Source organism: Pongo pygmaeus, chromosome 9 (assembly GCF_028885625.2).
Source record: "Pongo pygmaeus isolate AG05252 chromosome 9, NHGRI_mPonPyg2-v2.0_pri, whole genome shotgun sequence".
Classification (NCBI taxonomy): domain Eukaryota; kingdom Metazoa; phylum Chordata; class Mammalia; order Primates; family Hominidae; genus Pongo; species Pongo pygmaeus.
In genome coordinates this window covers 32,761,627-32,786,493 of record NC_072382.2, presented here as the reverse complement: position 1 = coordinate 32,786,493, position 24,867 = coordinate 32,761,627, and positions in this window count along the sequence as shown.

Sequence of the window (24,867 nt, the reverse complement as noted above, 5' to 3'; positions counted from 1 at the left end):
AACAACAAACTCCTAGCACCTGCCACCTGGGAGACATTAGATGAGCTATCAGCTTTTCAGGGTCACAATTTCCTCACCAGTGAAGTATCTACTACTATGATTCTTGGTGCATGGTAAGTTTCAATAAATGGCAGTTATTGTAATGGGCTATAGAGAGAGACACAGATATTGGTTGAGAGCCCCAACCTTTGGGCATTACCATAACAAGTAGGATAATGTTGCCCTTCCTCTTCCACAATGAATAATCATAACAGCTACCATTTGCTGAGCATTTACTGGGTGCCAAGAACTGTCTAGGCGTGCTACAGGTTTTAAGTCATTTAATCCTTACATCATTCCTCCAAGGTAGGTACCATTATTATCACCTAAAATTTACCGATGAGGAAACAGGGATACAGGGTTGAAGTAACTTGCCCAATATCACATAGCATGTGGAATACAAAGCAGTACTGGAGCCTCTGCAGGATACACCAATGCACCACATATGGAGCCTATGCACCAGAGTCCACAAGCTTTACCATTACGCTACCATTTGGTACCTCTCGGTGAGGCAGAATCTAGGTTGAAGAGATACCAATTTTCTTAGACATCCCAAATTGCTGGTAGGATCCTTGAAAGCAAGGACAAGAGTCATAAATTTTTGTCCCCCAAAATGCCTTGCACAGATTTGTGCAAAAGTAGGTGCTTAAGCAATTCTCATTGGTTGATTGTCAATTGGTTGATTGATTAGTCGGATTTCTTTCTTTGCTTTGTTTCCTCTTTGGGTGTTTTCCCTCATCCTCCTACATCCAACTCACTCTTTAGCTGTTCATGCTACCATCTTCCTGACCAGAAGCCCGGATTCAATTGAGAGCAACAGTTAGGTGGCCCCCCTTAATAACCCTTCCTTGGCTATGAGCCTCAGGACAGTAAAGGTCTCTGTTATTTCCAGTACTGAAGGCACCCTGGAGGTTAAACAATGGCAAAGTCAATGGAGAATATTGTAATATAAAATGACAGAATTTGATTTCATTAAAATCTGTAACAAAAATATGATTTTATAGTTATAGGTTTAATTATGATAATGTTTGTGAAATAGTTGATGCAACTGCATGACCATATTGCTGGTCTTTCTTCTTCCAGTAAAGACACTGGAAGTCAACCTATTTGAGGTTTGTATATTTTGGGTAAGCCCAGTGAATCTGAAGCCATAATGCCTCTATAAAGGCACAGATCTGAGAGGCACAGCCAAGAGGACCCTTCTCATAGGAAGGATTCCTGAAGACAGGATTTTCTTTAGATGTTTTCCTACCACACACAGGAAGTGGCAGGCATGAGGTGTGCTTTCTGAGAGAGTTGTTTGGGATGGTAGTCTGGGGAATGGATGACCCTGTGGCCAGCCCATACTGTTGTTAGAGGACGGACTGGGGTAATGGTGCTGCCATTGGAATCTTGGGTAGTGAATGGGGTGGTCCCTCCCGATCAGGCTAATTAGCTTGACGAATCTGGGAATCATGCTAATGAAGGTTATCAATAGCTTATCAATCATACAATTATTAAACACTTACTCTTTCTGCAGGCAAGTGAACACTGGACTTGCTGAGAGGAGGTAACTTTCTGAATCTGTTTCCTCACCTGTCCAATGTGAATGATCGCACATGCAGCTTGATAATGTGTGTGACCACACACATTGGCTTCCATATCTCTAGACTAAACACCTCACTCCTGCCGACTGTCACCCGTAGGCATGTCATTGGTCAAAAGATGGGAGTGGAAGGATGTGAAGATGGAGCATGGAAGGTGAGAAGTGATGCTGGATCCGTGCAGATCTAGCCTCATCAGTCAAACAAGACTTAATGCTAAGATGTTGTTGGTTATAAGATACGTCATTGATTTAAACAATTGTCTTAGAGGAAGCGCTATATTTAATATGCAGATAGATAATAAAGCTTGTCCTGATTTCAGAAATGTTAAAATGTGAATTTGATAAATATAACAATAAAAAACCCAATAGGGCAGTATTTAATATCAATAAGAGGGATGTGAAAAAGAGTAAGACCTAGTTGTGGCCTTCAAGGAATAGGTAACCTAACAGAGAATTCAAGAAGAAATATTTAGAGGCATTAATTAATTTCAAGCCAAATTTTGAGTTAGGGGCTGTAGGACTTCAGAGAAGAGGAGCTAATAGTGCTGGAGCATCCAGAAAAAAACTTTCTGTAGGATTTGGTATTTGAGTTGGGTGATGAAGGATTGGGATGACCTGCTAGATATGGATGCTTATTATGTGCCAAGCACAAAAGCTGTAGGAGTAGGGGCTGTTATTATACCCATTTTACAGAAGAGAAAACTGAGGCTCAAAGAGCTTTAGTAATTTGCCCAAGGTCACACACCTAAGTAGCAGAGCTGGGATTCAATCCTAGGATAACCTAACTCAAAGCTCAGGCCCATTGTCCACTGTGTTCTGCAGTGTCTGGGGGGCGCTTTCAACCAAGAGGAAACCTGGTCGTGCATGGAAGGAGAGAGTAGGCATGGATAGCCCATGACTGCTACTTCCTACTCATGGGAGTAGGAAGTCTTACATGTGTCACTATGTGACAGTCCTGGGTAAGTTGTGAATCATGTGTCTGGAATATCAGCACCTATGAACAAGGGGACCTCTGACTGTTAATGGGGACCTCAATATTGAAAAGGCCTCTGATTTTGTCTGCTATATAGGAACAAACTTGTGTGGGGCAGCAAAACGAGACTTTGTCACCAGCTTTGATTCTGCTCTTACTCTTGCCCCATAAAATAAAATATGACTCCTACATTTTTCTGGGAGTCATACTGTTGCATCTGTCTTTCTTTCTTTCTTTCTTTCTTTCTTTCTTTCTTTCTTTCTTTCTTTCTTTCTTTCTTTCTTTCTTTCTTTCTTTCTTTCGTTCGTTCTCTCTTTCTTTCTTTCTTTCTTTTTCTTTTCATTCCTTCCTCCTCTCCTCTCCTCTCCTTTCCTTTCCTTTCCTTTTGACAGAATCTCACTCAGTCACCCAGCCTGGAGTGCAGTGTTGTGATTTCGGCTCACTGCAGCCTCTGCCTCCTGGGTTCAAGCAATTCTCATGCCTCAGCCTCCTGAGTAGCTGGGATTATAGGCTCACACCACCACACCCGGCTAATTTTTGTATTTTTAGTAGAGACAGGGTTTCACCATGTTGCCCAAGCTGGTCTCTAATTCCTGGCCTCATGTGATCTGCCCTTCTCAGCCTCCCAAAGTGCTGGGATTACAGGTGTGAGCCACTGCACCTGGCCCGTACTGTTGTTGTTGTTGTTTTTTTTTTAAATCCATGTCTTTGCAATCTTTTACCATCTTCCACAGTTTCATTGGCCATTAAAAAGTTTACATGTCCAAATTATACACTGAAATTTCCTGAGTTTGGTTCTGTTTGGGAACTCGTTTAGAGAAAGTCTCTTTTGCAAACACAGAATGGTATAAGAATTTAGGTATTATGCTTTTACAAAACTATTATGAAGTTTTCTGATGTGTCACTTTATTACAGAGTTTAACATCATATCTCAACAGAAATCCAATGATTCTGGTACTGACACATCCAAGGGGAGAGGCCTCAAAATTGGGAAGCTGCCAAGACTCACCCACAGGTTCATGTCAACATGGACTCACTTGTACCCCAAGCCGTAGGCCTAAGTGGGCTCCCCTTAGAACTTGTCCACCCCTAAGGTGAATGTCTGGGATTGGAATTTTTGGAAATTATTGTGAAGCAATTTGACAGGTGTCTTCAATGTCCCAGACATCACTCTTACCCACATCCCTGTTCATGAAACTATGTTTTAATTCTTTCTCAATGTGTGAAGGGAGATGGGTATTTCATATACTATGGACAGTGATATCTCTCTGGTTCCAAAGAACAAGTGAAATGTGGAACTTGGCTGAATATTTTTGAGTGATGCAATAATTTAAAAAGATATCCATGGTTTTGCAAAGAACATAAGCCACACAAGAAGGCAGTTAAAGAAAAACCAGTAACAGAAAGAGCACTGGGATTTGAGTCTAATTGACGTGGGTTCAAATCTCAGTTCTATCCCTTGGTAGCCAAGTTACTTATCTCTTTGAGACTTGGTTTCTTCATCTGAAAATAAATTGTCACTTCATACACTTTTGGTGACAATTAAATGAGATAACATAATACATGTAATATATGAAGCACTTAGCCCAGTGCTTGGCATATATTAAATACTCAATAAATGATTATTACTGTGATGTCTCCGTTTCTAAATTAGCGAAATGAAAATAATGTTAACTACTCACTAGATCAATTGAAATAATAAAGGTGTATGTGTCTGGCACATCGTAGATATTCATCCATCCATTTTTTCACCTTCAGTTTATTTGGAATCCATCAAAAGTTTACAAACCCTGGGAGTTAGGAGAAGGCCACTTTATTTGGCCAACAGTCCTCTTTTATCTTAAATGGAGCAGTAGTTTTATAAAATGTTTATTTCCTTATCTAAACTGTTCTTTTCCCCCCTGGGCCCTTATGTGCCCTTCTGGGAGCAAAGAAGCTCCAGGAATCCCAGCAAATCACTCTGCAGAGTGGCCAATAGGTGTGACATCAGAAGTCCTAATAGTGGGGCTTTGGTGAGCTTGCCTTTTTGAGGTGCCCATGGGAGAATGGATGCTATCTACCTCTACAGGAAGGAAGCAGCCACTTGGTGTTTCTGGCTTTCAGGCTGTATCCACCCCAGGTTTCAGCTGTCATCTGGGCCAAGTTAAAGGCAAGAGGGCAGATTTTGCACAAGGCCCTCTGAAGTGGGGAATAATTTGGGTCAAGTGTTCCAGCCAGGGTGAGCAGCAAGTTGCACAGTCAGCCAGCAGAAAAAGGCTGTGTGTGGAGAGGGCTGGTCCAGGCACTAATGCTTCAGGTAGATTGCCAGGAAGGGCAGAGGCAACCAGGCTGGCTGTGCCTGTTCCACAGTCTCTGGGCAGTTTCTTGGCCTTCAGCTTCACTGTGCGGGAACCTAGCCTCGGAGTGTTACTGGATACCCACCTCCCCACTGATGCCTGATCAAATTTAAATCAAACCTGCAGTTCTGGGCCCTGCAAGTTCATTTTTCCTACCCAGTGCTGAGTGAAGTTGACTTTAGGCCAGACAAAACAATATTCAGGAGGAGCCCTACCCATTCAAGATACTTTGCAACTGACAAACATTTTTAAGGTGATGGACATTTAAGACAAACCATGATAGGTCTGGAGATAAGATTTGAAAATTTGGCTGACAATTAGCAGCCAAGGAGGGCACCTGCAGGTGGAGTTTGCAACTAGGAACTCTATAGACTCTAGCTAATTATTGTACAGCTATAGAAAAGCCTCTTTTTTGGGAAAAGGGTGATGACAAATCCAAGGTATAGTGGATAAAACAGGCACAATTTCAAGTCCAGCTGAATAAACCTGGGCAAACAGACACACACATGCATGTGTGCATGCTGTCGGTGCTACCACATACACTTCCATCCCTCATGCGTAGAGTTCACCTAGCATCTAGACACACCCCCTACATCCACCACACTCTCCCCACAGACAGCCTGTCCTCCCCATTGTACAGATCAACCACACACAGCACAGACCCCTCCCTCTTCTCCCATGCACACATTATACACACAGCCATCAGATAAACACAGTCCCCTTAGGAAGCTGATTAATAAAACTATTTTATCTATAATTACACTTGACTGATAATAATGTCCTCAGAGCCTGCATGGTTAGATTGGCTCAGATTGTAACATCCAGATTACAGCTGAACTCCCTTTGAACTCTGGCCACATTGCTGGTCTCTCCAGCTCAGAGATTACAGATGGCTTTAGGTGGATTCACCCCACAGAACCAAGAAGGTAAGTAGAATTCCAGCTCTCCTTGCTTTTCTTTTCTCTCCAAGCCTGTACAGATGATGCGATCTCTGAAAATACATGGCCAAATACAAGAAGAAGGCCGAAATCAAATAACCTCCTCCAACCCACCCTTGCGTATCCTGGTGGGTCACCTTGCAAACCAGCGTCAACCTCAGATTCCACAGAGGAAGTTGCCTGGAATGCTCTCTTGAAGACTGACACTTGAAAATAATCAGTTTAATTTCTGTGTCTTGGGATCTTGGGGACGAGCTCCAGTGAGCCATAATTAACTCTTTAAAGTCTTCACCGTGTGCTGCAAATAGTAAAATATCTTATTCTTTATGATGTAATGCTGAATGGAGGCAGCAAGGAGGCTTTTCAGGCTAATTACATGTTGGAACGAGGTTAATGACATGCCGGAGATTCTTTGCGTGGCTACCCTGACATTGACAAGTCACTCAGTAACATGCTAGGGCTAAAGACAGCGACTGCTTTTAAAGAAGGCATGGGTCTGGAAACTCAGCTAGACAGGCCCCTAATCTAGCCCCTCTCCTGTCCGCCACCCCCCGGCCCCGACCCCACTTCCCATTTTTCGGGAATTAAGAAATCTTGATTTTAGACTGGCATTCAATACCAAGGGTCTGGAGATTTGGATCGGCATCCTCATGGGTCTCAGCTCTATTTTATGCTTTTTACAGCAGCTGAATTTAGCCAAGCATGCAAACAAAAGCCCACTATCTAAGCGGATGTTTTTGGGCTGAGCAGAAGGCATGTCTGTACAAACAAGCAAGGTATGCGTCAATATGAATGACTGGATCACAGTAAAATGCCCAAGACACGGGAATGAGTTCTGATTCCAGCCAACTGAATGAGCTCACATTCTGGTCCCATTCTGCAGGTGGGCACAGTGGCATCTCAAAATCATGCAAGGAGACCCAACATCTGTTTCCATTCTTCTACCTGGGGCCAGGCCATACGTTAGCCATATGCAGAGCTGTCTCCAAGAGACTCCAGCCCAAGCTCCAGTGTGCTGTGCATAGCTTTGTGACTCCCGGCATTCCCCATCTGGATGAAATTGGGTAAAAATAAAAATGCATCACACAGGCAGACTAAATAGGACAAAGTAGCTATGAAAGATGGTCCTGCTTCCTAAAGAGGGTTGTCCCACCCCTTAGGAGGGCACTGGGGGCTGGCTTGCAGGCTAAGGTGTAAGGAAAAAGGCCTTAGTTTCCTTGCCATTTGCTAGGGGAGCCATCTCTTCTTCCTCCCTGGCAGCTGGCTTGGGGCAAGGGCAGCTTTGCCCGCTGGACCCCAGCATTTCCTCTCCCCCTAGGTGCCCTTTCCTCTCCCTGCACACTCAGACCCACGCAGCACCCACCTCAGCTCATTCGTCCCACCAGGCTGGGCTGGACTCGGGTCCTCCAATGTTGTCATCACCCAGCCCTGCGAGGGCCCCGGCTGGATCGGCCCCTCCTCCTCAGTGAGAAGGACACTGCATGGCTGCCTCCAGGCAGGGGACACCACCCCTGGGTGTCCCGGCCCCGAGCAGCCTCCCAGGTGCAGCAGGGTCCTGGAGTGGCAGCTGACAGGTGGCTCTTCCACCTCCACAATGCCCAGGGGTCAGCAGAGGGTTAGGCAAGTCTTTTGTTTTGACATGAGCTACCACGGAGAGAGACAGCCAGAGAGAGACTCTTGCTCTGTGGTGAGTGGCTGAAGTCTCCGCGTGCTGCTGATGGGTCTGTGGTCTCCAGTGGAGGGGAGGTGTGCAGCGTCTGGAGGACCCAGAAAGAAATGTGTCAGACAGGGCTTGTCAGCACCTCAGCACCCTGCCAAATAGTAATTATCAGAGCCTCGTGCCACTCAGGAGAGGGAGGGCAATATTTGTATCCCCATTTTATAGAAGGGCAAGTAGAGGCCCAGGGAGGTCAGACAACCACTTTAGCCAGTCAGAGGCTAAACTTGGTCCTGAGCGGGGCTGACTCAGAAGTTACCACTGGAGCTTGGGTGAAGCCAGGCCTGCGGGGACAGCCACAGGCACCTCTGCCCCATGAAGCTGTGGGATCCAACCCCTCCCCTCCTTGCGGCTGTGCAGAAGGCACCGAGGTGGCTCCCTTATCTCTGCTGGCTGTGTCTCCCTCATATCCCTTCCCTGACTCTATTTTTTTTATTTTTATTTTTTGAGACGGAGTCTCGCTCTGTCACCCAGGCTGGAGTGCAGTGGTGCGATCTCCGCTCACTGCAAGCTCTGCCTCCCGGGTTCACGCCATTCTCCTGCCTCAGCCTCCTGAGTAGCTGGGACTACAGGTGCTGGCCACCATGCCTGGCTAATTTTTTGTATTTTTAGTAGAGACGGGGTTTCTCCGTGTTAGCCAGGATGATCTCGATCTCCTGACCTCGTGATCCACCTGCCTCAGCCTCCCAAAGTGCTGGGATTATAGGCGTGAGCCACGGTGCCCAGCCCCCTGACTCTATTTTCTATTCTGGCCTATCTGACATTTGTCTAGAGCCCAATTTCCCTCCCTGGGAACATGAGCCTCCTGAAATACCTTGCAAAGAAAAAATTCCTTGGGCAGCTAAGTTAGGAGAGGCTGACCTCCATATTCCCTGCCTGGGGTTCACAAAGCGTATCAGCTTATTAAAAGCTCCAAGAAGCCTTTCAGTAAAGAAACCTGTTTAATTTTGCTTAGCCCAGCATTTTCCCAATTTATTTAGGCAACTCTTTCTCGTAACACCCATTAGCATACCACCCAGCTAGTGTTCCACCAGACGCACATTGGGAAATCCTCATTGAGATAGTCCACTCCCCAAGAGAAGGGACTGTGCCTGTTTCATCAGCCAGTGTGTTCTCTGCACCACCCACTTGTGGCAGGCTCGGTGTGTTGGGCAGATCTGAGCAGCGCCTTCATTTCCCTAGTTTCTCAGTCATGAAGCTTGAGGTCCTCTTGAAAACTCATTCCCCAAGCCCTTGCATGAAACCAGCCACCATGTCACATTGACTGTGATGTTTCTTTCATATTTATCCCTCTTTTCTTACAGTCAGTGTCAAATTATCTACCACCTCCACAGAGAGGCCTTTCCTCACCACCCTCTCTAAAATAGTACCTCCTGTCAGGGTGGCCATGTTGCTCAACCCCAAGGGTGCCATTTCCATAGACCACAATGCAATGGGTGCTTTTTGGAATTGTGCACATTGGATGGCTGCCCTCATTGTTCTCAGTGTCCCTATTTCACTTTCATTTTCTTCAGGGTACATTCCACTATTTGACATTGTATTTGCTTATATATTTATTTGCTTATTGATCATCTTCTGGACATCAACTAGTTGTTATGCAGGCTGTTCACTACATATAGGGATAGGTCATTGCCTTGTGTCTTTTTGTTTCATTCCTGAATCCACACCTGGATGGCAAATCCCTGCACCTGATAAGGGAACAGAGGCAGAAATGCACACTGAGCTCTGCCTCCCAGGCTGAGCATTCCATAAAAGGTCTTTATTCACTTTGCACAAGGGGCATATCTACTTGTCCAACTGCACACCTGTGAGCTCTGTCTGCCCAGAGGAAGACCTTCTGTCTAATTTACACAGAGGCACCAGGTGGGCTAACTTCATGATCTCTTCTATAGAAGGTAAGCTCCATGAGTTGGGTGACTGTTTATTAACTTTACCAAAACACTTTTGAGAATAAATATGGCACTATTTAATAGTGATATAGGGCCAACAAACAGAAATTGGGACTGTCCTAGGCAAACCAGAACATGTTTTTGCCCTGTCCATGTGGAATGGACTTTGTTTTGGTTTTTACACTATCCTCATTGTCTAGAACAGTACCTGGCACATCATATGTGTGGCTTACTAATTGAGGGAATGACCCCCGCTATATTCCCCAAACTGGGCTCCCTGTTTCAAGTCCCTCCCCTATGCCAATCTATACTATCAGGTTAATCCTAACATATCATTGTGTATGCATGAACCTCCCACTCCGGCATTTTTAAAACTTCCCACTTTCTGCAGCTCTATTTCCCAAAGTGTCATCAGGGAAGCACTAAATCCAGAGTGATGTATTAAAAAAAAAAAAAAAAAAGGGAAAAGGGGCTGGGTGTGGTGGCTCACGCCTATAATCCCAGCACTTTGGGAGGTTGAGGGGAGTGGATTGCTTGAACCCAGGAGTTCGAGACCAGCCTTGGCTTGCCATGGTGGTGCGTGCCTGTATTCCCAGCTACTTGGGAGGTTGAGGCACTAAGATCCTTTGAAAACTCAGGAGGCAGAGGTTGCAGTGAGCTGAGATCATGCCCTTCAAACTGGATGACAGAGTGAGACTTGCTGTCCAAAAAAAAAAAAAAAAAGGGTGCTATGTATTAATACTTGGGCACACTTGGATATCCACAGTGATATGGTAAATGTGTATGTGTATGAAAGAACTACAGGAAAAAAAATGTTAAACTTTGTTTAGCCCAGTATTCCAAAAGGGTCCTTAACATGACATTCCTGTTTTTGACCTAGTACATCCCATGGAGTTGGATGGGAATACTCTTCAGTAGGCCAAAATCCTTAGTTTGATATTCAAAGGCAATAGCAGTTAAGCCCACATATTTCTCCATACTGAGCTCCTGAAAGTGCCCCTGCAGGAGCCCTTGGTGCCTTCACTCATTCAATGAATTATCTTCTGAGCAGAAGATGTCCCAGGTGCTGGGAGCACTGTGGGGAACGCAATAGACAAGGTCTCTGTCTTGGTGGAGCTCATAGTCTAGATGACAAGGAAGAAAATCAAAGTCTCTGTTTTAGCTGGACTGGTGGGGGAAGGCCTCTGTTAACAGGTGACCTTTGGGCAGGAGCCTGAATGACTTTGGTGTCAGCTAAATTAATTTGCTGTCTATTCCTGGAAGACACCCCATGCATTCCTGTCTGTCTCTGAGCTTTAGGTCACACTCTCCTTGAGGTCTGAATTCTTCTCTCCATTTTCCTCCACTCATCTTATTTCATTTTATTATCTATTTATTTTGAGATGGAGTTTCACTCTTGTTGCCCAGGCTGGAGTACAATGGTGTGATCTTGGCTCACTGCAACCTCTGCTTCCTGGGTTCAAGCGATTCTCCTGCCTCAGTCTCCCAAGTAGCTGGGATTACAGGTGCCTGCCACCACGCTCAGCAAATTTTTTGTATTTTTAGTAGACATAGGGTTTCACTATGTTGGCCAGGCTTGTCTTGAACTCCTGACCTCAGGTGATCCACCCTCCTCAGCTTCCCAAAGTGCTGGGATTACAGGTGTGAGCCACAACGCCCAGCCCATTTTATTTTATTTTAGTTTTTGTATTTCAATAGGGTTTTGAGGAGCAGGTGGTGTTTGGTTACATGGATAAGTACTTTAGTGGTGATTTCTGAGACTTTGGTCCACCTGTCACCCCCCTCCACTCATCTAAATCTTATTCCCACACAGCCTGATGGTCTTCTTTAGTATAACTTTCCCAGCAGCTTTCTTGGAGCCCTCACGGCCACCAATGACATCTCAATTACTCCAAAACATTGAGTACATCACATTTTTGGCCCTTAGCTCAGGCTACCTGGCTTGCCTTGTGTCTCTTTTTTTGTACATTCCCTGAATCCCATTCCCTGAATCCACATCTGGGTTGTAAAACCCTACAAGCGTTAGGAGCTCAATCCATTTCTGTTTGTTGATAATGAAGAGATATTCTTCGCCAAGGCTAGATGAGGAATGGCAAATGGCTTTTCTCTCACATGTCAAATTGGACCAATGGCCATGGTTGCCCAAGGAGCTGTGTTTAGAAGGCTCTTGTTGCTCTGTGTAAAGATTGTCACAATCAATTTGCAATGTGCGTGTGTATGTGTGCACGTGTGTGTGTATGGCAGGTGGAGCATAGTTGCATCAATTCATCATTCTTAAACTAGACCCTGTAGAGATTCAGTGCTATTTGCTTAAATGGGATTAAGGGGTATGTTGTGTGGAAGGGGTTCTCAGGTGGGAGACTAGGTAATAAATCTCACTCAGATGCTCAGCCTCTGGCTCTGGTGCTCAGCAATGTTCCCAGTGCCAGAAGGGAGAAGAGCAAAATGACAAGAGATCCTGTCTTAAAACGTCAGTGTCTGGCTTCACATTGCTGTGAAGTGACTGCAGAAATGAAACTGGGTGGGAAGGCACCGAGAGTGAGAGTTCTTCATGTGTTTCCCCTCTTTGGATGGAGACAGCCCAAGGAAACTGAAATCCCCGTCCTGTGCTGAAATATTGGACTCTAGGAAAGTGTTAGCTTCCTAACTTTAAAGGGAGAAGAAAATATCTTTTTTGGCATCTGAAAACAGTAGTAATAAAAAATAACAAAGAAAAATTAAACAGGAAGGAAGCCACTTATAATTTCTCACCCTGAACACAGTGCCTACTCTGGGCAGTTTATTCATTCTTTCAACAAATATTTACTTTGTGTCTATCATGAGCCAGGCAGTGGGGATTCCAGCTAAAATCATGTGTGAACTAGTGAGTCCTTAAAAGGAAAACATGAAGTTTCTTTTTGTTGATTATAAGGTGAATTGGGCTGAAAGGTGGATCCCCAAAAGATCTGTCCATGTCCTAATCCCCTGGAACCTGTGAATATTACATTATGTGGTCAGGAGTAAGTAAGATGTGTTTAAATTCAGGATCTTGAGAAAAAGAGTTTATCCTGGATGATCTGGGTGCGTCCTAAATGCAGTCACATGTATCCTTATAAGAGTGAGGCAGAGGGAGTTTAGAGACAGACACTTGGAAGAAGAGAAGGTGAGGAGAAGCCACGTGATGTGGAGGCAGAGATAGGAGTATGTGGACACAAGCCAAGTAATGCTGGCAGCCACCAGAAACGGAAGAGGCAAGGAAGGGGCTCCCCCCAGAGCCTTTGGAGGGATCATGGCCATGCTGATATCTTGTTTTGGGACTTCTGGCCTCCAGAACTGTAAGAAAATAAATTTCTGTTTTTGTAAGCCACTAAATTTGTGATAATTTGTTATGGCAGCTCTGGGAATCTAACACAAAAAATGGAGACAAGGCCAAAGAAGACAAGAAAAGTCACAGTAATTCTTCTTCACATAGTGAAGGTTCACACACACGCACACTCACATTCACACACACACAATGGGATTATTCTGAATACCTTTCCATGCTTTTTTGCTCTTCACCATAATTGTAACAGCTTCCATGCTATTCTGTTTTATGAATGTGCTTCCATTTATTTAACTAATTTCTTAATGTCAGATGTTTAGGTTGCTTCCACTTTCCACTGTTACAGGCAACACTGCACAATCTTTTCCATGATAGCTCCTGGGGGCAGGGTGGGGTAGGAGTACAGGGTAAGCCTCCCAAAGCCCAGCCAGTGAACCAGTGATAGATGAGTCTCTGGGGTTGGGACGGAGGTGGTGGGCAGGCAAAGCCAAGCTCATTAGCATGACAGAGTGGTTTCAAACCCCACAACAATATCTATTTTAAAAAATTAATAGGATCAAGGAAATATTTATGTCCCAAAGGAGAAGAGCAATAGGGTGTTTTCAGCTTTGGATCCAGAGAAAGATAGGTGACGCAGTGAATGTAGATTTGTGGATATGTGATGGTGTTGCTTGGAATAAACATTGGTTAAAAGCTGCCTGTTGCTTCAGCCCTGCCCCACCCTATACGATGAAAAACTAACAAAGCCATTCCCTGCAAGAAACACATTCGTCATCCAAGGGGCCACGGGTGATATTGATGTGGCCTTCAGAGGAATTTGGAACTGTCATCAAATGCCCATAGGAAAGAATATGCATTACTTTTGTAGGCAGGAAAAAGACAGTTTGTGTTTCGTTTGTACACAGATACTGTCTTGTGTGTTATTATGCCTCCATATTTCCAATCGGCAGAGGGGTGGGCTGAGTTGGAGGAGGGAACAACAAATGGACTTGAACTTGAAAAGAAATGGTCAGGGAATAAAATTTGGACACATGCTACAACATGGATGAACCTTGAAGACATTATGCTAAGTGAAAAAGGTAGCCACAAAAAGACAAATACTGTATGATTGCACTTATATGAGATGCTGAGAAGAGTCAATACATCGAAATAGAGAATAGAATGGTAGTTGCTGGTGTGGGACAGTGGAGGAGGAATGCCGGGGCAGGGGATGTTGGTGTTGTTTAATAGGTACAGAGTTTCAGTTTGGGATGATTAAAATGTTCTAGAGAGGGATGGTGGTGATGGTTGCACAGCGTTGTGAATATACGCCACATTGCTGAGGTGCATATCGAAGAAGGGTTAAAATGGAAAGTTGTGTGTTATATATATTTTATCACGATTAAAAAAGAAAAGAAAAGGAAATGGTCAGAGCTCATCTAGGAATCCCAGACAAGAAGATGGGAAAAAAACAGGAGATAATAGCAAGAGCTACAGGGCCACGTGGACAGGCAAAACAGAGCAATGACTCACCTTTATGCACTAAGTGTTTTATATATTTATTCCATGAATCTCATAACAACTCCATGAGGCAGATCATTATTTTCCCTATTTTATGAGGGGGGAACTGAGATTTATTGAGGTCTAGTAGCTTCCCAAGGTGGCATTGAGCAGAGTTGGAATTCAAACCCAGGTCTGATGTGTCCAAAATCTGCTTTGATGACATTTATAGTGCCTTTTCTACTACAGGATGTACTTTGTGTATTTGTTTCACCTAATCCACATAAGAACTGGGTCAATTTGTTATTATCATCCCATTTTATAGACGAAGAAACTAAGACAAAGATTAGGAGATTTCCCTAACTGCATGTAGCTAATGAGTAGTAGAGTCTATATCTGAACCCAGGCTTGCCTGGATTTGAAACCCATGTGAGGTTTTTCTATGGTTTGCTGGCTTAGACCAAGCTCCAAGGTAGTGTCTCAAGCATACTCTTTTCAGTCTGGCTCTCTGCCATACCAGGAGCAGGGAGATTATTTTCTGGAATTCTCTTGTATTATAGTTTAATGGTTTTTTGGGAGGTGGGGTCTCACTCTATTGCCCAGGCTGGAGTGCAGTTGCATGATTACCGCTCACTGCAGCCTCAACCTCCAGAACTCAAGCAATCCTCCCACCCCAGCCTCCCAAGTAGCTGGGACCACAGGCAGGCACCACCATGACTAGCTAATTTATTTTTATTTTTTGTAGAGACGGAGTCCTGCCATGATGTCCAGGCTGGTCTCAAACTCTTGGGCTCAAGTGATGTCCTCGACTTGGACACCCAAAGTACTGAGATTACAGTTGTGAACCATCGTGCCTGACCTATAGTTTGATGTTTTAAGATGGTCTCTGGCTTATAGGGCCTCTTCTCCAACTTCTTAGAAGTCGTTCAAGTCCTTGCCTTAGAAGGCAAGTCCTGCCTTCATTGTTTTTCTGAGGATTCCTGACACCAAAACAATCTTTACTTGAGAAATAAGTGCTCCCTGAGATATTGCATTACAAGGATCTATTGACTCATCTGTCTTGTTTACCAGGTTGTAAGCTCTAAGAGGGTGTAGGTTCTGCCTGATTTATCTCAGTGCCTAGCAGTATGCTCGACTCATAGGAGGGGATCATTAAATAGTTGTTGAGAGAATGAATAAGCCAAAGGGACAAATAAAAGCTTCTTTATTAACCCTTCAAGATGAGCCTTCTCTGGTTCAAAAATGAAATGTTCCAGGAAGAACACCAGCCAGCTTTTCCTCTGATCTTGGTGTTCACCTCTATTCATCTGAGAGCTGTTGACTGGGCCCTTGCTGGGTGGGCTGGGGAAACAGAAAAAATAGGTTCAGGCCAGGAGCAGTGGCTCACGCCTGTAATCCCAGCACTTTGGGAGGCTGAGGCAGGTGGGTCGTTTGAGGTCAGGAGTTTGAGACCAGCCTGGCCAACATGGTGAAACCCTGTCTCTTACTAAAAATACAAAATTAGCCAGGCATGGTGTTGCACACCTGTAACCCCAGCTACATGGATGGCAGAGGCAGGAGAATTGCTTGAACCCAGGAGGTGGAGGTTGCAGTGAGTTGAGATCCCACCACTACACTCTAGCCTGTGTGACAAAGTCAGTGAGACTCCGTCTCAAAAAAAAAAAAAAAAAAAAAAAAAAGAAAGAAAAAAGAAATAATAGGTTCAACTCCTGTTTTAAAGGAGCTTACAGTCTAGACGGGTGACGCAAAATTATACACGAATCCCGTAAATAGTGTCCTGTTGAGTCTGTTGAGTGTTCTGAAGAGAGATGAAATTTCTGGAGAAAAACAAGAATAGAGACATAGTGAAGTTGTTAAGACCCCCAGGCCTTAGCATCTAGGACGCCTACTGGCTTTGTGGCCCTGGAATATTACCTAAATTCTCTGACTCAGTTTCCTCATGTGGAGAAAAAAAGGGGGGCTTAATAGATTGAATTACATGCCTCCCAAAAGATGTTGAAGTTCTAACCATCAGTACCTGTGAATGTGAAACAGGGTCTTTGCAGATGATCAAGTTAAGATGAAGTTCTTAAGGTGAGTTCTAATCCAATATCTATCCAATATCTAAGGTGAGTTGTCCTTATAAGAAGGGAAATTTGGAAACAGAGACAGACATGTACAGAGAGAAGACGAAGTGAAGACACAGGGAGAAGATGGTCATCTCCAAGCCAAGGAATGCCTAGGGCTTGGGGAGTGGCCTGGAACAGACTTTCCCTCACAGCCTTCAGGAGGAACCAGCCAGACTGACACCTTGACTTTGGATATCTTGCCTCCAGAACAGCAAGAGAATACATGACTGTTGTTTAAGCTACCTAGTTTTTATGGGTCTTTGTTACGGCAGCCGTAGCCATCAAATACAGGGGGCAATAACCGTACTTATTTCCCGGAGATGTGAGGATCTGGGAGATGATGTAAGAGCCTAGCACCGTCATTGGCCACTGTATATCCTTGACAATGGGGGCAGGATGACTACTTTTGATCTTAGGGAATCGGGAAGGCCTCACAGAGGTGGTAGCATTTGGATTGAGGCATGAAGGCTGGTAGGGTGTCAGGATTGGGCGGATGCAGAGGAAGGCTTCATTACACTGTCATTTGCAATGCCATTTTGGTCCCAGACAGGACATAGGCCCAGAGGCAAGTAGCCACTGAGTGATGCAGGGGATCTCAGTAATTGTTACCTGGCCAGTATTCCTTTCCTCTTCTTCTGGCAACACTCATTCTTCCTTTATCAAAGTCACTTCTCCCTGCTCCAATCACTTCTTGGCCCTTCTCCAGGCTGGCCAATGAGAGTTCTCCAATTTCCTGGGTCTCTTGATGGGCCCAGAAGGGAGCATATGCCCCAACAGGGTCAATCAGAGTTCTCACTAGGGACAGATAGAGGTCCTGAGAAAGGGAGGGTTTCTCTTCCTCTGGGAGAAGAAATAGTGAGGACAATAAACTTGGTGATTCTCGGGGACATTTTCCCTGACTACCTGGAGGAAGCCATCATCAGATGAAGGAAGGAGGCTAATATGCAAAGAGCAGTAAATCTGAGAGAAGGAGAGTGATGGAGATGTGGAGATGGATGGATGGAGAGAGAGAGAGAGAGAGATTGAGAGAGAGAGAGAGAAAGAGAGAGAGAGAGTTTTCTGGTCTCTACTTATAAGGGCACTAATCCCATCATGAGGGCCCCACCCTCATGACCTCATCTATATCTAGTTACCTCAAGTCCCATGTCCAAACAGTATCACGCTGAAAGTCAGGGCTTCAATATATGAATTTTGGGGAACACAATTCTGTCCATAGCAGGGATGTATTAAGCTTACAGAATTCACTGTGACAGTGCCTTTACAAACTGGTTTTGACTACACGTTCATATAAAACCTAGTTATTGATTGAAGCCTAGTGATGAATTCTGCCCTTTTATTGAACACTCAAAATGTATGCCCAGAACAGTGCCTGGCACATAGTAGACATCCAATAAGTAGTTGGTGAATACATGATTGGATTATTTGTAGTGGACTCTACTTTCTGTCTCCTTCAACATTCTGGATTTGCTGGACTTCTCCTTTTAGTTCCACACTCTTTCTCTCAAGTCCTGTGAGCATGACAGTCCCCCTTCCAGGAATCCTCTGCATCCACTTAAAAAATATTAATTGAGTGCTTTTTATGTGCCAGGCACTTGTATAGGTACTGCGGATACCACAGTGAGAGACACAAATTTCCACCCTCATGGAGCTTATATCTTGGTAGGAGTAGAAAGACAAAAAAGAAAAATAAATGCATGAACTATGTGCTATGTTAGATGAAGGAAAGAGATATAGAGAAAGCTAAAGCCAGGAAGGGGGATGGGGTGTGTGCGTAGGTGGGGGCCAGTGGTGGGAATTTTAATAAGAAGGTGACAGCTGGCTGGGTGCAGTGGCTCATGCCTGTAATCCCAGCACTTTGGGAGGCTGAAGCAGGCAGATCACGAGGTCAGGAGATCGAGACCATCCTGGTTAACATGGTGAAACCCCGTCTCTACTAAAAATACAAAAAAAATAGCCAGGTATGGTGGCGGGTGCCTGTAGTCTCAGCTACTTGGGAGGCTGAGGCAGGAGAATGGCGTGAACCCAGGAGGTGGAGCTTGCAGTGAGCCCAGATCACACCACTGCACTCCAACCTGGGAGACAGTGAGACTCCGTCTCAAAAAAAAAAGGTGACAGCTGACCAGTAACTCCCACTCATCTTTCAGGTCCTCCCTGAACCCCAAGACAAGGTGAATGCTCCCTGTTTTAGATTCCATGGTATATTTATTTCCTTTGTCATTACAATCATTATAGCTGCAATTACCCTACAAAAACTGTCTTTCCTGCTGGACTGGAGCTTCACAAGACCAGGGACCATGTCATCTTGTTTATGACTCTATCCTAGCATCTGGGACTGTGCCTTGTCCATGTAAGTGACACTCTACAAATATTTACTGAGTGAACAGATAAGTGAAAAATGGAGATTACTTTAAAAAATATCTTGTTTTCCTACTTACTATGTGCACACAGAAGGAGAATTTACAATATAAATAACGTTCACTATGTTTCTTTGGTTGTACATATTAGGAAATTTGGAAAGCAGAGTGTCAAATAAACAGTGAGCCCAACATTGTTGTAGTGCAGGGCTTCACAAAATTTAATGTGCACACTAGTCACTGGCAGATTGTGTTTTTCTTTTCTTTTCTTTTTTTTTTTTTGAGATGGAGTGTCGCTCTGTCACCAGGCTGGAGTGCAGTGGTGTGATCTCGGCTTACTGCAACCTCTGCCTCCCGGGTTCAAGCAATTCTCTGGCCTCAGTCTCCTGAGTAGCTGGGACTATAGAGACACACCACCACACCAGCTAATTTTTGTATTTTTAGTAGAGACGGGGTTTCACCATGTTGGCCAGGATGGTCTCTATCTCTTGAGCTCATGATCTGCCCACCTCGGTCTCCCAAAGTACTGGGACAGATTGTATTTTTCAAAGATGGCTGCAACAATATGTCTTTCCCCATGTACTCTTCCTTGACATGCCAACCATTGAAAGCTGGAGTCTACCTCCCCCACCTCCCCCAAGTCTGAGTGGGACCATGACTACAGTGGAAGCGACATTATATAGCTTTTTTGAGATGTTTACTTTGGAACTCAGCCACCAGGCTGTGAAGAGACTTGATCTTGGGATCTTTCTTGGAGCTATTTAAAAGAATTTCTCTTTCTCCTGGATTTGAAGCAGGGAAGGTGAAAGCCTGGAGCTGCTGGGAATGTATCATGTGGTAGGAGGATGCTCAAGTGTGACACCCACACAGGAAAGCAGAGCTGACACACAGAGAGACCAAATCTTGTTGATTGTTTGAGATCCTTGAGCCAGCCATGCTTGAAGTCCCCTTAGAATTTTCACTTGGATGAGTCAATCATTTCTTTCTTTTTCTTCCTTCCTTCCTTTCTTTCTTTCTTTCTTTCTTTTTCTCTCTCTCTCCCCCTCCCTCCCTTCCTTCCTTCCTCCTTTCTTTCTTTTCTTTTCTTTCTTTCTTTCTTCTTTTCTTTCTTTCTTTCTCTTTCTTTCTTTCTTTCTTTCTTTCTTTTCTTTCTTTTTCTTTCTTTCTTTCTTTTCTTTCTTTCTTTCTTTCTTTCTTTCTTTCTTTCTTTCTTTCTTTCTTTCTTTCTTTCTTTCTTTCTTTCTTTCTTCTTTTTCTTCTTATTTTCTTAAAGCTAGTTTGAGTTGGGTCTCTTACCTGTATTAGAAGAGTCATGACCAATAGAATGGACAATATTCTTGGCAGCACAGAGTTTACAAACCTAGTCTTTGAAACTGTTCTGTGCTATAAAGAAACAAGGATCTTGTTAATCCTCCTCCCCTGAGAATATCCTTGAGGAGCCTTGTCTGCCAATTACTATTAATGAGCACATCCAAAATGCCAGCCCTTTGATGATCCAGGAGCCCTCATCAACTATTTCCACCCTCTTCCCTCTGTGACCTCCGCAGTTTCTCTGGCTGCCCTAGCTGGAGGATAAACACCTTACACCTGCTCCCAGCATCCCCTGCTGGGGACAGGACTGGCTCAACCCAGAGGAACACCTTGGAGATCTCCAGTGACTCATCTTGAACAGAGCCCCAGGTTTGCCTGGGGACTCAGGGAGTTGTTGGGTGAGAAATTCTAGAATACACATGAATAAATAAACTGGAACTCAGTGCCAGTTTGAAGCAATTAAAGGATCCCATGAAAGCTGAACCTCCGGGGAGATGTATATGCTTCTAATGTATAATCTCCTAAAGGGCAGAGGTGTAGCCTTTTCTGATCTGAGCACCTGTGCATACTCACTCTTGACCCCAGGGTTCTAAACTTCTCATCATGGTGGCTGGTCCCAGGCTCTTTCCTGTCACCCTGTAACTGCCTTCATAAAAGTTCCTCCAGAGGTTGGGTGCTGGGCTTGTGACGATTACTCTTAGTAGGTTGAGGCCTGGCCCCTGGGTCTTAACAGCAGGAATGAGAAGGCAGGAAAGTGAAATTCTTCCTTCGAGATGGTTCTTCCTGCTCCTTTGTTTTACAATGGCAAAAATTGCAATACTTTTGCACCAATCTAATAGCAGGAAGTAGTGATGTTGGAAGCTGGGGGTTTCAACATGCTGTTCCCTCTGTCTGGAATGTTCTTCCCCACATGGCTCCCCTCACTCCCCAAATCCCATTATCTTCCAGGGCTGTCAGATGCTACCATCTCAGGGAATCCATCCCTGACCCTATTCCCTCTCAGGCCTGTTTAGTTCTTATAGCCGTGGGATTTCTGGAGCTCTTTATCTATCCTTTGGTTCTTAATGAGTTTTGAGCACACTGCCTACCACTGTGCTCCTCAAGTATTCGGTAGTGATGCTTCAGGCTTCAGAATTAACTTCTTCAACTCCCATTTCTCTGGGATAGCCTGTAAAAACCGTGGAATGAGGCATTTTGAAATCCTATGGGCTTTGGCTAATTGGAAGGCAGTAACTCCCCTTTCTCCCTTCCCAGGGGGCAGAGTGGCTAAATTCTAGAGACGAGTGATTGGGATTGAAAACCTGTTCCATCACTTTCTAGCCATAGGATCTTGGGCATGTAGGTTAACTCCTCATTACCTCCTCACTTTTCTTATCTGTACAGCAGGGATAACGATGAACCCTACTGCTTAACGTTGCTGTGAAGGTTAAATAAAATGATGGAGAATTAGTCTAGTGCTTGGCATGTAAGAAAAACTTAGTAACAGCTGTGGTTGCTATTATAAATCTATACAAATCTACTGAATATTTAGTAGGAGATAGGGCAGAGTTTTAGGAATTGACTTCTAGGTGGCTTGAGGCAGCATCCAGACCTCACCTTTACCCAGTGTACATTGTTTCATCATTTCATTCATTCACTCAACACATATTCATTGCTTGTCTACTATATAGAAGCTACTGCAGCTTTCACAGTCCTGGTGTGGGAATCAGGATTAATGCTGGGGAAATAGTTTGTAGTTTTGGCTGACTGATGGATTAGCATTCTAGACTATTTATTTCTTCACTAGAATTTACTTTGCTAGCTCCCAGCCCTGTGGTCAGGGACAAGAGATCCTTTGCTTCACTTTAGGGGAATGCTAAATGTGAAAATAATACTTCTGTTTCTGCTATTTCTTAAACACAGCGACTGTAAAGGAAGCTTAAGAGAGAAGCATATGAGTTAAGACAATACTTTCTGGCTGGTAAGGAAAGAAACCACAAGGATTAGGTGGTACACTGCACTTAATACACACACACACACACACACACACACACGCACACACACACACACCAAGAACAAGCCAGGAACTTAACTCTTTATATACTGGGCTGAAATTCAGTATTCATGATCCATAGTCTTTGGTTGGTAGTAGTAGAGTGTTCAGTAAACATATATATATATATTTTTTTTTTGATTTGTAGGTATTTTGTTCAGAATATAGCACGTTTTGCCTGACTCCAGGTGGAGAAGCATTGGTTTTATGCAAAACTTTGTCTAACTGTAAAGTAGGATTGTGTAAATAGAACTTTTCCCCATTAAATTCTTTTTGCCCATTTGATTCTTAGAACTTTTTGCCCCGTAGATTCTGCCAAATTTTTGAATGGCGAGCATCCTAAAAAACTCTGGTAGGTGGTGGTTCAACACGCAGAACATTTTGTTGAATAGCAGTTTAATGCTGATTGATTTTAATTTTTTCTCTAATAAACCTCAGTGCTATTAGCATTTTGGGGAGGACAACTTTTCTTTTTATGAGACTGTCTTTTGCATTTCCAGTGAAAGCCAGTAGCATCCTCTAGTTATTACAACAGCTGAAAATGTCTGCCCCTTTTCTAGAAGCCCTGGAGAGGGACTGTACCAGCCCCAGTTGAGAATCACTAGCTAATACTGTATGTCTATAGTAGGTTTCCTTGTTTGGCAATGGGGGTCCAGCCTAGAACTTTCCCCATTAGTGGGGAAGCTCCACAAACCCTGCACAGACCCATGTCAGATTTTATTCCCTGTTGTTTTTGGTGCTTGAGGACCGGGCTTGACCCTTGTGGATTCTCAATAGATATTTGTACCGGGTTGGTGGAAAGAGTATACATATAGTAATTATAGCATTAATGTCACATAACTTACTCAAACTGAACTGCAGAGTTTTTTGTAAGCAGAGGTGATATTCAAAATATTTGACAAATAGTACTCGCACAAGCATGGACCAATCAGAACTTATCCTGGAGATTCTGGAAGCCCCCCCGATGGAACAGGCAACTTTTACCTGCTGGCTTATGGGAGAGTCCAGGGGGTTCCGGGGATAGAAGTCAGGGAAGCAGGGCACAGTGAGAGATGGCATGTATTTGTTAAAATTTTAGCAGCCAGCAAGGCAATCCTAGAACATGCTTCTGAATTTTTTTCTGCAGAGTGCAGTACACAGAATGTTTTCAGGACCCCCGGTGAAATTTCCTTACAAAAGGTTCTCTTCCGGTTTCTAGGCTTTCACCACTTATTTTTCTAGAATTCTTTTCCCCTTGCTCAGTCAATGGCAGTCCAGATTATTCAAGAAAAGCATGAGAAAGAATTAGGATTCATCTGGTACTTCATGGGAGTAACCCACAAATGCCTGTTCCTCATGAGCTCAACTGAGGTTTGCTACACTCAAAAAGCCTTCTACCCTCTCTGCTTCTGCCCCTGAAGCTGTGACCTTTGGAAGAGTAGTTCTCCCTGTGAGCATCCTAAACTTCAGTCTACAGAACTTGGCTAAGCAATTGCTCCTGTGGGAAGGAAGGGCTAGTGACAAACATTCAGATTGCAGGAGATCAGGAGCTCTAGAGTTTAGTTCTGCTTCTTCTCTTACCAGTTGAGTAATTTTAGGCAGACAGAGAAAAAGTACATATTAGTGTTGGATGTTTGTGGGCAAATCTCATAGCCTCTCTCAGTTTCATCAACGATAGAATAAGGGATCTGCACTGACTGCTCTTTAGAGCTCGTCCAGCCAGGAGTTCTCGAGTCCCATCTCCTTTGACTGTCTCTGGGTCATGGAGGCGGAAGGCTCATTCCTGTTTCAGCCTCATGCCCACAGCTCTGGCTGCTGGTCAGCTCCTCCCTCACTTATATGGCTGGCACCTTCGGGCTCTACATATGGGAATCTGGGGCTTGGTCCACTCTCCTTTGGTGTTTGCCAAAGGGTCTACTGGGCGGTGGGGCCTCCAGCCCTAGGCCTTAGCTTAGGGGGGTATCCCATGGGAAACTATGGCAATGTCTCTTCTTTCCTCCTTTACATTCACTCCTGCACTTCTCTCCCTATTTCACTGACTCCCACTCATGCTGTTTCTCATTCTCTCTCTGTTCTCTCTCTCCTCCTCTCACCTCCTTTCCTTCTTCACACCCTTAGACCTGGGCCCTACCAGCTCACCTACTTCAACTCCACTTAAACCAAAATGCTAAGGTCCCTGTCTCTGTTGTTAGATTGCTGCTTTCTTTCTCTGGGCCCTCAGGAAAGTTACTTAACTGCTCCTTGCCTCAGTTTCCTCATTTATAGACATAATATGAATTCCCAGTTTGTTGGGTTAATTAAATGAGATGATCCATGTAAAGCTCTTACAGCAGCATGTCCAGCAGATGGGAATTGCTCACTGCTAGTGGTTTCTTTTCTCCCCTGCAGCAAGTTGATTTGGCTCATGAAATACATATGGGTGTGATAAAGTTAATTATTAATTTGCTCTGGGAAATTTGCATTATTTTTCCTTCAAGCATTTAAAAAATAGGTGAGCGATTTGCTAACTTAGTTTTCTTCTTAGATTCAGCTGCCATTCCCATCCTTTTCCACAAGCACACACATACTTCAGTTTCCCTGAACTATTTGGGGTTCCCAGACTCATTGAGCTATGTTATACCTCTTTGTTTTTGCATTTTCCTGGCATGTCCTTTCGGCAGTCTGTCTTTGTCTTTGGTGGTGGTGGGACAGAGAGACTTCTTGTCAATGGATGTTTCAGGAATTGGCTCACATGTCACCTCCTCTGAGAAGCCTTTCCTGATCACACACCACCTCCTTCAGGAAGCCTTCCCTGACTGCTGCTTCTCTCCACAGCAGAGTTAAATG